Below are 12,179 nucleotides of genomic sequence, written 5' to 3' on the forward strand. Positions count from 1 at the left end.
TTCAATTTACTCAATTAGTTTTCGATACTTATTGGATTCATATTAATTAAAACATTTTTTCAACATTCATAAAACATCTACAAATAGGTTCTACGAGTAGAGTGATTTATATTTAATTTAAATCTCAAAAATAATTGGTACAAGTAATGCCCAATTGTTCGAAATTCGAACATAGATAGATCAATACTAACTACATGGTAAATCCGCTTCTGTATGCGCATCCTCTTTTGTATTTCCATCATTAGAAAGTCACGTGCATACTAAAATCATAACATTTTAAGATTATACCTTTTTTAAGTATAATAAAAAAATCTCAATTCATTAAGATCGAAGTTACTCGAATGAGTAATTGAACATTAAAATTATGTAGACGAATTCCGATAACGAGTTAAAATGAAATACAGACTTGGAGGCAATCTAGATCGAAACGTATATTTACGCACGTCGAGACGACGACGCAGCGTTGAAGTCTTTTGTATGAACCAGTTCCGGCTCTACGGGGCTTGTTTTCTGTCATTACAACTAATTGTTGCCCTCAACTTTTATTCATATAAAAAATATATTTTGCGTATATAAATAATTAATTTGTCATTTTGAAAATATAATTTGTAGTAACAACCATTCCTAGCATAGAACAATTCTTCTATTAATGGTGGCTAACCGAGATTAGTTTTTCTTTTATAAATTGCTAGCTATCGCCCGCGACTCCGTCCGCTCGGAATTAAAAAAAGCTTTATTAGTAGCCTATGTTCCAGGATATGTTCTACATCTTTGCCAAATTTCACTAAGATCCGTTAAGCCGTTCTGGAGATACCTTCTACCAATCTATCCATCCATTCATGTAAACTTTCGCATTTATAATATTAGTAAGATAGTAAGAGATTTCTTTTAAAACAAAATTTTCTTTTCTATATTCATATAACAAAATGTTAAGTTTGAATTCATATTATAAGGTTAGGATGTCAGTCAGTCGAGGAACATATGCATAGATTGTACGAGCTAATGATTTGAAAGTTTTTATATTTGATGCGGTATTAGAAATTATAACAAGAGACGATCGCTGGTCGTCAACTTCGATGAGTATATTACTATTAGGGAATTCGTAATGACTTTGATGGATTATTTTAAGACATTTTTACTAAGCACGTCCAAGTAATATACATATACATAGACCATAATTATTTATCTAGACATAGTACGCGTTAAAGTCTAGCATTAAAACTATAACTAAAACAGTTAACAGCGTTATAAAACATTTTGGTAGCGAATCGTGTGGTTTATTATATTTAAGATAAGCTGGTTATAGATAAACTGCCTAGATAAGCTTAACACCATTTTTTAGTCTAAAATCTAACAGCAGTATGACAATAGTTAATTTGGATGTTATGTAATTTAACATCTAATGCGTCATGAAGTCGTGTTTTTCTTATCAAATAAATTAAAATATTTTCTACACACATATAAGAGACAAGCAGTTGCCTGCGACTTCATCAAAATACCTATAAATATAGCCTATGTCACTCGGGGATAGTGTAACTTTTCAACAGTGAACGAATTTTTCAATTCAATTTAGTAGTTTCGGAGTATATTCAATTCAAACAAACAAACGATCAGATCTATGCACTTTTTAATATTAGTAAAGATGAAACTGGCTGGCTTTAGGGCTTACTAGAGAAATAAAATGATGAATACACATATCTATTATTCCGACTATAGACAAACCCATAAAAAATAAATTGGAAAACATGTGAACATTCCAAAATCGTTGATTCCACGTAACCAACCTTGTTTGCCACATTTTAGTATAACAACATACGATATAGACATTGGGTTTGCAGTGCGTAACTAAATAGCTTAGCTTTCGCAATGACATTGGAATTGCAAAAAGTAATTACATTCTTTGATCTACCATGAGCTTGTATGCGTGGCAAATACTCGTGAGAAATTTAACATAAGCAAAACGAAAAAAAAAAAAGAATATTACGAAGAGTTTAAATTCAGTTGACCATAACACGATTTTTTTTTTATTCAAATTAATTATCTACACTAAGAAGAGGAAATATTTCATTGTTTTATTTTGTACGTTTGCATTGAATAGGCTCTGAAACTATTCAACCGATTTAAAAATTTATTACTTTGTAGAAAACCCACACTATCTTCGGGTGACATAAGCTATGTTTATTACTATACTAGCTGTCGCCCGTAACTCTGTTCTAATTATGTTCTACACCTGTGCCAAATTTCATAAATATCCATTGAGCCGTTCCAGAGATGCCTTGTAACAAACATCCATCCATCCATCTAAACATTCGCATTCATAATATTAGTAAGATTTCTCATTCCGCGCGGACGAAGTCGCGTGCAACTGCTAGTCGTTAATAAAGTTATAAAAACGCGTAAAAAATGTATCAATGAAACGTATCTCTGACCACGAACGTATGAGACGCACGTAATTGCCGGTCAGTTATCACTGCTTTCATTTTCACGATCATTTCCTCAATACGCCGACAACTTGGCAGTCGTTTCAAATTTAATGCGTAGCGTGACTAGACTCGCCTTGTCTGAACAATATTTTTCTAGAAAGATAAAACAATTTCGCTTCGTTAATGAAACAGAAACTTTCAGAGTCAAGATTTTTTAATTAAATTAAATTGATTTATAAAATTATGTCATCTGATTTTATTCATTATAAGGCTTTTTCAACGGTAAATAAATGAACTCACCGAGCCCTTAAAATGAGTAAAAAACTTGTTTATTTATATTAAGATCTGTGCATTGTCTTTGTCTAATATTGTTTATTTTTTGTACTGTACGCAGAATTTGGTCGTTTCTGAAGAAGTTTAATCAACATGTTTTTAATTCAACATTTCAGAAATGTAAACTCTAAGCTCCGATGGAATATAATTTCACATGCACTGCAGAATTGATTAGCAATGCATTATGTGCAGTACTGGGCGCCGACTTAACGAGCTATGAATACGGGACGGCGAAGCTGATTTCAAGGCGTTTGTGACAATCAAAAATTCCATGCTTCATACACATCAATAAAATCGAATTGTCTTCGACGGCCCTAAGAGATTGGTGTCGTAAAATCGAGTAAAATTTTTAAAGTATCAAGTATATTACGTATATTTAAGAACAAAAATAAAAATTCTATATTAGAATGAAATGTATATTGCAATAACAATTTGTCGAAAGAGTTGGCAGATCTGGAAAAGAACCACTGTCACGCAGAGTACTAGTAGTCTATATTTCTTTATCTGTGCGCACCCTCTCTTTTGAATTTTTTTACTTGTCTTCTACGCAGCGATATTATTTTGAGGTCTATGTATTTGCGTCATAAGTTACAAGTGAAATGAGTAAGAAACGTGAGTGCGGACACGGAGACAAATATTTGTAGGTGACCTTTTACTAGGCACAATCGGAAATGTTCGGATGCGGTGACAAAGCAGGGTCGAGTATACCATTGTTACTTATGTATCGTATATATAATTTATGTATATAACATACATACATTAAAAAATATTGAAAAATAATGTAAATTATTAATTTGTGTTAATTATTATATTTTATATCTGAAAATTTGATAAGACTTTTCAAATGTACTGATAATACTTATTACAAATATTTGTTTTGAGTTACGTACTATATCCGATACTAAATTATTTAAAAGACGGACCCGTGTTAAATTATTACTAAAAGTTTCGTATAAAGTTCCGGTCTGTTGATGTGTAATTTGCCAGCTATTCAAATTGGACATGTCACAAACGTTTCAATTGCTATGCAATATTAAATTGATTTCAAACGATTGCTGCTATTCAATTATATAGCCTACGTTATATTATACGAGTATACTTAGTTCAGCCTTCGACAATTGAGAAACTTGTTCAATTTCTGACCCTGAAAAAAAAGATAGAACTCGTTTTTCAGTAATTTGGAATTTTATTTCTTACGTCCACTGGTGAGTTGCAGATCTCTAAAAAAATTTTTCACAAAAAATAATGAATTTACAATATCATTTGCGCTTCGCTTGTCTACATCATTAAAGGATATGTAGTTCAGATACGAGTAAAGAAATATGAAAATAAAAGACAAAGTCCTTGGCTTCCGTGAATTTCTTAACAAACTTGTGATCAGGTTTCCTTCGAGAATGTACTTAAATGTCAGTGACCGTTGTAAGTCTTTTTCTACTGGAGTTGTTTATTGTAATATACACTCCGCCTTGCGGTTTACAGATATTGAAAATATTGTGAAATTAAGCGCAAATAGTAGTTAGTATATCCGACTGTACTGTAAATTTAGTACGAGATATGTAAACTAAGAAGTACTTGCCTGCTTGTTACTTATTTTTTTTAATATTATAAGGTAGCAAGCGAGCAAGCGGCCACCTGAATTCGTCGAAATAGTAAAGCGACCGCTATCCGTAGACATCCACAATTGTAGTTGCATTTCCTTCTTTTGAGGAGGAGGTGACGCACTCAAAGAGATTATTCCCCCTTTCTATGCGTCCACTCTTGCGCCAAATCAATTTATCTCCTTATAAGAAAAGGGTGTAAAGGGAAAAGGGTAGTATAATTTCACCTCCGGCACGCATACTTATCAGGCGAAACACGGAATTACTTCCACTTGACGTCTGTCTTCAGTGTTCGTGGTATTGCACCGGGTAAGCGGGCACATTCGTGCTCATGTTGTTGCTGGCGCTTGTACCACTGTTAATGATTAAATTTGTTAAGTTTAATGTTTAATTATATTAAACTTTTAATTTTTTGGCACAACAAACATATGTACATAAATATCATACAATTAATACGGAAATGTATTGATGTATACAACTAATGTAATCCGAGTAAAGCTACTTGCTTATGAAGCTATTGGAATTTATTTCTCATAGCCTTTAAATTACCATACTTAACCAAGTTTTTTTTAATATCTGCCGCACTACAGAGGTCGACCAGTTCGAATTGTTACTGCAATTTACTTTGATGTCCGGCCGCTTTATTGGTTTTCATACATAAATGTATGTAAGGGGCTTGGTAAAGAAGGCTTATTAAAAGTTTTATATGTTACTAGCGGTCGCCCTTGACTTCGTCGGCGCAGATTTAAAAAAGGAACCTATAATATGCCCACGTGCATCAGCTACCTTCCCGTCAAAGTCGTGTTGAAATCGGTCTAGCCGTTCCAGAGATAACCCGGAACAAACACGGTGTTTCGGACAGACAGACAGACAAAAACTTTTACGCAATAGTTGATAACGAAATACCAATCTACGAATATATCAAGTGTACGAAATATATGTACTTTTACGATATCCTGGCCTTTTCCCACTCACATGGGTCGGCACCAGAGCTGGGCATTAACTCGTTAATCCGTTAATCGTTAATTAACGAAGTTAACATTTTCCTTAACGGATTAACTTTTAAGTTAAATTCAAAAAGTGTTAACGCTCTTGTTAACTTCCGTTAAATTTCACTTCCGTTAATTTAGTCCGTTAATTGTAACAATAGACACTTATTGACGTGTTGTCATTTTATTTAAATTATGCATCAGGCTACATTCGTAAGTTCGGCTATGTTCGGGGACCGTCGGCGAGTCGAATGGTGACCGAGAACGAGAGAGAACGAGAACGAGCGAGTGCGAGTGTATGTAGGTTATACAATACACCGAGCGGCCGGGAAAGACTTGATCAAAAGAGTACCGCAGAATCCTTGTTAGAAAATAGTGACGATTTAACCAAACTTACCTCTATCAAATATTGCGAAGTTTAGGCGCTAGACACCTTCAAAGTTTATTAATTATTTCACATTTACACAAATATCTCGAAAAGTCTATATTACATTTTATTCACATTAAAACTAGTTTTCATTTATTTAACATCACTTTTTTTTAGAACATGATTTTGTTATAAAATCAACATAAGGTACGAAAGTACTTTATTCTAAATACAATAATTATACACTTTGTCTTATACGTGAAACGCAAAAATCTAGTAAAAAAGATAAACACTGCGTTGAATTGCAATCAAAATAATCAAGTGTGCATAACTCTTCAACGTCGTAACTAAATTACAACTAAACTTTGTTGGCGACGAAAATGTTTATTTTAATATTGAAGTTTAAAGACGGCAAAAAATATAAAAAAAATCGTTTATGGTTCATTTGAAAAAGCGTACAAATAGGATTTTTTTGTCATTGCGTAGATAAGAAACAAACAATGAAAAATAAATTTAAAAATACGAAAGACGAAATGTGCACGCAATAAACATTCCTCAAAAACAAAAGGGATTTAGGTGTTTATTACCGTCGTTTGTTTTTTTGGGGCTTCTTCATGGTCAACGAAAAATAATTTTGCATTTTAAAAATATGAACAAAGGATCAAATGGACACCCCGCACAGAGAATGCGATAACGAACTCGATGGATTTATGGCCCCAACCCTTCTAATGGTCGGGGATGCACGTGCGCTGCACAAAGACAATAGCGAAGATAATTTGTTTGTTTACAAAAAAAAAGTATACGATAAAACGAGAAAGAATGAGGAAAAAGATAAAATAATTATGTTAGTGAAATAATGTTAAATTGTGTTATACTAAAATTAATATATGAAATGAGCCGCTTATTTTGAAAGTGGCCTAACTCCATTTATCTTCAAATCGAGATATTGAAAGTTTTGCGTTTCAATGAATTTAAAAATATACGTATAAGATACTAAGGAGTCATACTGCTTAAGCGTATCTAAGGATGTTAAATTTAAAGTTCCTGTTAAAATAGTTGCATTTATTAAGTAAATAACGTGCGTTTTCTTATCAAGAATGGAGTTGGGCCACTTTCAAAATTAACAGCCAGATTCATTATAAAATTTGAAGGTGCCCAAGTCCATTCAACATAATTTAAGATGTTTCAAATTAAAAAAAATAATACGGAATTTGTTTAGCATAATATGTTGAAAACACTTCGGAAACATAATTTATGCGATTCAAAACATTTTTTAATTACAGAACATAGAAAATTACAAACATAAAATTACAAAACAATTTACTAGATTACCCCGACGTGGTAATAAATTCAGAACTTTAAAATTTTCATTTTCATTCATGGATGTCTTATAAAAAAATTTGTATGGTTCATTTCTGACAAAACGCATCCAACATATTCTTTGATTTCTTTCTTAACCAGTTTACTGATTCTCCATCAGAATTTTTTACTCTTTTAAAAATAGCGTCTTCTAATAATTTTGTCGATACAAAATCTTCCTGTCTCATTTCATTTAGAATAAAATTATTACCCTTCCGACACTTTTTAATAATCTTGTAATAATTTTGGGGAACGTTCAGTAAATTATTTTTTTTTAATGCCGTTTCTACCACGGCTAAATCTCTATCATTTGGTAAAAACGAATGTTAATATCATTAAAAATTTATGATCTATAATTTCTATATTATTATCCTCAGATGAAGAATTATATAGATATGGCATGCGCGTTCACCCGTAAGGGACAGATAGAGAGTACTATAGACTATACCTATATATAAGTAAAAGGATTGGGGTTACCAGTTATTTGTTTTGTCCCGAAAATGAATAATTACGATATAATTTAATATATACCAATTTATATATTCCCATTTATATTGTAATTAATAAATGTAATAAATATAAAAAACAATGCGTAATTTTTGTTTATGTGACTAAGATTAGGTAAACAGATTTTTTAGTAATACTTAGTCAGGTCATAAATTCTGTCACATGTTTAATATAAAATAATTGAAACAAGTTTGTTCATTATGTGACCATTTATATACCAAAATGAACTTAACAAAACATAGATTCTTATGACACTAAAGTTTATTCAAAATGACCTCCGTGATTTTGAATACAGGCCTTCAATCTGCGCGGCCAGTTGTCTATCGCAGCACGAACGAGGTCCATGTCAATATCGGCGGCTGCCTTAATCTAGGATGTCTTGAGTGACTCCAAAAAAGAATTTCCCGATATTTTTTTCCCGCGTACCGCTTCAACAAAGCGCGGCATCTCTTCAGTCTTAGGTCCATTAGACCAGCATTCAAACGATGTCCTGTCTTCGATATGCACGAAGCCCTAAGTCTTCTTAAAAAGCTACAAAAAACATACCAATATTAAAGTCATATAATTTTAAATTATTCTGTATATCATTACAGTGAACACTATATGTAAAACTACTTAATATTTAACTATTTTGATTGTACTTTCTAAGAAATTAAGTAACCGATTTCGATAAAATTTACATGGGACAAATTAAAAAAATATACTCTTTAAAATCAACGGGATAAGAAAGTATCAATAAAAAACACAGCATATACCAGAATTAAAAACTACTCATTTTGAAATCTGTTGAAAATAGTATAAAAAATGTGAATTGTTTCATTTATATACATTACAAATACTATACTTTATTTCCCCTAAATTCAGGGTAATTTTTACAACAAGATGGTGGTATTATTTTTACGGGTAATAACCAACCAATTTGAAAAGAAGTTTAATATGGCCGCTTGTTTCCCAGATCCACAGTATATTATTTGACACAAATGACATCTGCGTTTGGGCGCATAATGTTCGAAAAATACGATTTTATTTTAGCTGATTTTACACGTATTTTAACATATTAGTTATTACAAAGACTGTAAAGAACAACTATTTTGTATTTTCTTCCTTATTTTGTATGAATACATTTGAATAGGTGCGTAGTTACAGTACTTACGAGTGAAAGGTTATGTTTTCCTCTTTTCGCTCACTACGGCTTTTACATCCAACAATACAGCAGTATACCATGTTTTATAAACTTTACCTAACTAAAACTGAAATATCAAAATATTTTTACACAATTACAGCGACTAAGTACTCACAATTTTCGAAAAATAACACGAATGTCAAACTTTGTTAGGGACAACCTAGGTTGCTTGTTGGGGACAACCTTTGTTCCAAACAAACTCCAAAGCCTGGTACGCAGAAAGGGACAGAAGATAGCTATCCCTGTCTTTGTCACGTCACAGGAATTGGGTATAACTGTATCTCTCTCACTCACGGTATTATTATTACCGTGTCATAGACTTGTTATTATCCAAAGCTTCGACAATTTTCAACCACATTAAAGCTACTTTAATGTTTCTATTTTGCTCGGTGCACATGTCACTTGTAAGCTATGATGTGTTTTTCACTTCTTAATTTTTTAATATGTTTTAAGATGCATGAAACAATAACTTGATGTAACTATAAATGGAGTTGGGCCACTTTCAAACTACACGGATCAGTTATTTAATTAATTCGGAAAACTTATGTGTAAAAAATTTATCGTTTTTTCTCTGATAATCTGAAGTGTTTCACTGATAAATAACATGAAGTTGTACATAACCATACATAACCATGGTAATCGGCAAAAAAATGAAAAACGGAGTTGGTCACTTTCAAAATAAACGGCTCAAATGACCTTTACAATAACATAAAAAACAATCTCAAACAAAATGCACTGAAAAGTAACAAAATAATGTCATGAAAACCCTCTAAACTCTAAAGAAAGTTCTCTTCTTTCTTGTAACATATCTATATTGTATAATTATTGTTATTTCGCAGTCGGTGTCGGCCGAAGTAAATAGGTGACATTTTATATTTGAGATGTATTAAACATACTTACGTTTATGTCCCTTCTTACTGCATTTTGTTTGAGATTTGAGATTGATATTATTTTGAATATTACCATAATACGAGTATGTCTCACTGTTTAATAGAAAACTTGTGTTGTCTAAATTTAGTTAGCTCTCTAATTCCGTGAAGATGGATGGTCGATAAAAAAATGACTGAAAAGGTCAATTGTCCATCATTGTCAGTGAAGTATATAAGTGTGTGTAACTAGTGCATGCTATGTCATTAATATCGTACAGGCAGTAGTACATCACCCCAATCGTCAAAATTTTATTTGAGTATATTATATAACTAAACTATAGATAGGATTAGCGCTCGCCCGAGATTTCGTAAGCGCAGTAAAAAAATAGCCTAAGTTCTATTGAAAGTCTCGACAAAATTAGTCCATATGATTCGGAGATTATTCGTATGGCCATTTCCCGCTTGCGCCCTATACTAGTAATATAAACCAAAATTAACTTTAACTGTTAACTTTAACTTGCGTTAAATTTTCTTAAATTAAACGCTTTAACGATTAACGAAGTTAAATTTTTATTTAACGAATTAACGATTAACGAAGTTAACTTTTTGATTAACTGTGCCCACCTATGGTCGGCACATAAAGTAAAGTTTTGTCTTAAGTTTTTACGGCGGGCCGCCTGCCTGTCGCCAACCCTACTTGGGAGGAATTTCTTAAAATTAAATATAATATAAAATAAATAATTCAAAATACGGTAAAAATAAAAATGTGTAAGAAAACAATATAAGAAGAAAAAATTTAAGCTCTTATCGCTAGTATTTAGTGATCATCATATACTTCAGTGATACTGTTAATCTTTACCACCTCTATATTCTTGATAATCAGTCTTGTATTGGTTTTTCACAACTTTACACAACAATTTTATTACTATTATACTTACGAGTATTAACGTAAAAACATATTCATGTGTAAATAAATAAAGGATATGCATAACATATCAACTTATAACATCAATGATATATGATAAACTAGCTGTCGCCCGTGACTCCGTACGCGCGGAATTAAGAAATAACTAGATAGAGATACCTTCAAACATCCATCCATCCACCTATATATTCGCATTTATAATATTAGTAAGATAGAATGAACAAATTTGTGGGCAATATTATTTGCGTTCTTTTCCTCATCAGCTAAGAGATCTATCAAACTAATGTCCATGCCTAGAGGTTATGAGAACTGATGTGAATGTTACTGTGGGTTTCTGAGTATAAAATCTCATCTCTATATAAAACATATCGTCATCCCTGTCATTATCTTTGACAAAACAGAGATAACAATATGTTTTAAACGGAGATTGCGTTTTCAGAAATCAACTGTTGTGTTCATTTTGACATACAATAAACTGCACTCTATTCTCATTCTAATACTAATTTCTATTTGTATTTTCCTTATAATCTTTATAGTTATATAGTTATTTTGCATTATGTCAAAGAAAAAAAAATATTGTGGAAGTTAAGTAACGCGGCAAGTATAAAATAACGAGGCTTCAAAAACATAGCTCCGAAACTAATTCAAAGAATAAAACTTAACAAAAGAATTAGGTTGAAAATAACAAAATACGGTTAACAATACAACCGTTATGAGTTAAAAAAATTACAATGAAATAACTTTATTTATTACAGAAATCAATATATACTTATATACAATACTAGCTGTCGCCCGTGACTCTGTCAGCGCGAAATTAAAAAAAAAAAACATAATAAGTAGCCTATGTGTTCTTCCAGACTATGTTCTATGTCTGTGCCAAATTTTATCAAGATCCGTTGAGCCGTTCCGGACATACCTTCAAACAAACATCCATCCATCCATCCATCCATCTAAACATTCGCATTTATTAGTAAGATTTATTGTCTTTGTTTAGAAAATTCATTCTATTTGCTTTCTTAATTTTGTCACTCAGAGACATGTTAAGTGGGCCTAGCACGAATATTTGTCGTAATCGCCTTCTTATTGTCATCGTCTATTATCATACGTCAAAATTAGTATGAGATTGTTAGTGTACTAGTCACTCGCGACTCCGTCCGCGCGGAGTAAATAAAAACTTAATAAGTAGCCTATGTGTTCTTCCAGACCATAGACCATAGAAGATCTGTACCAAATTTCATCAAGGTCCCTTGAGCCGTTCTGGAGATACCTTCAAACAAACATCCATCCATCCATCCATCTAAACATTCGCATTTATAATATTAGTATGATTTTACACAGATTTTGTTTTGTTCAGTTTTGACGACGGCAGTTGTCACAGATATTCGTGCTAGGCAGTCAGTCGTCAGGCAGTCGTCGAAAGCTGAACGTTGTGTTAACGCTAGTTATCTATATTTAGCTTATTTTAATGACAGCGATCGTTTAAAATCAATTTATTTAATATTGCATAGCAATTGAAACGTTTCTGACATGTCCAATTTGCAGCTGCCAAATTATACACTACAATACTCCATAGGAAATAGGACTTTACAAAACTTTTATTAATATTTTGACATGCGTAAATCTAAT

This window comes from Papilio machaon, chromosome 21, assembly GCF_912999745.1.
Source record: "Papilio machaon chromosome 21, ilPapMach1.1, whole genome shotgun sequence".
In the NCBI taxonomy this organism is placed as follows: domain Eukaryota; kingdom Metazoa; phylum Arthropoda; class Insecta; order Lepidoptera; family Papilionidae; genus Papilio; species Papilio machaon.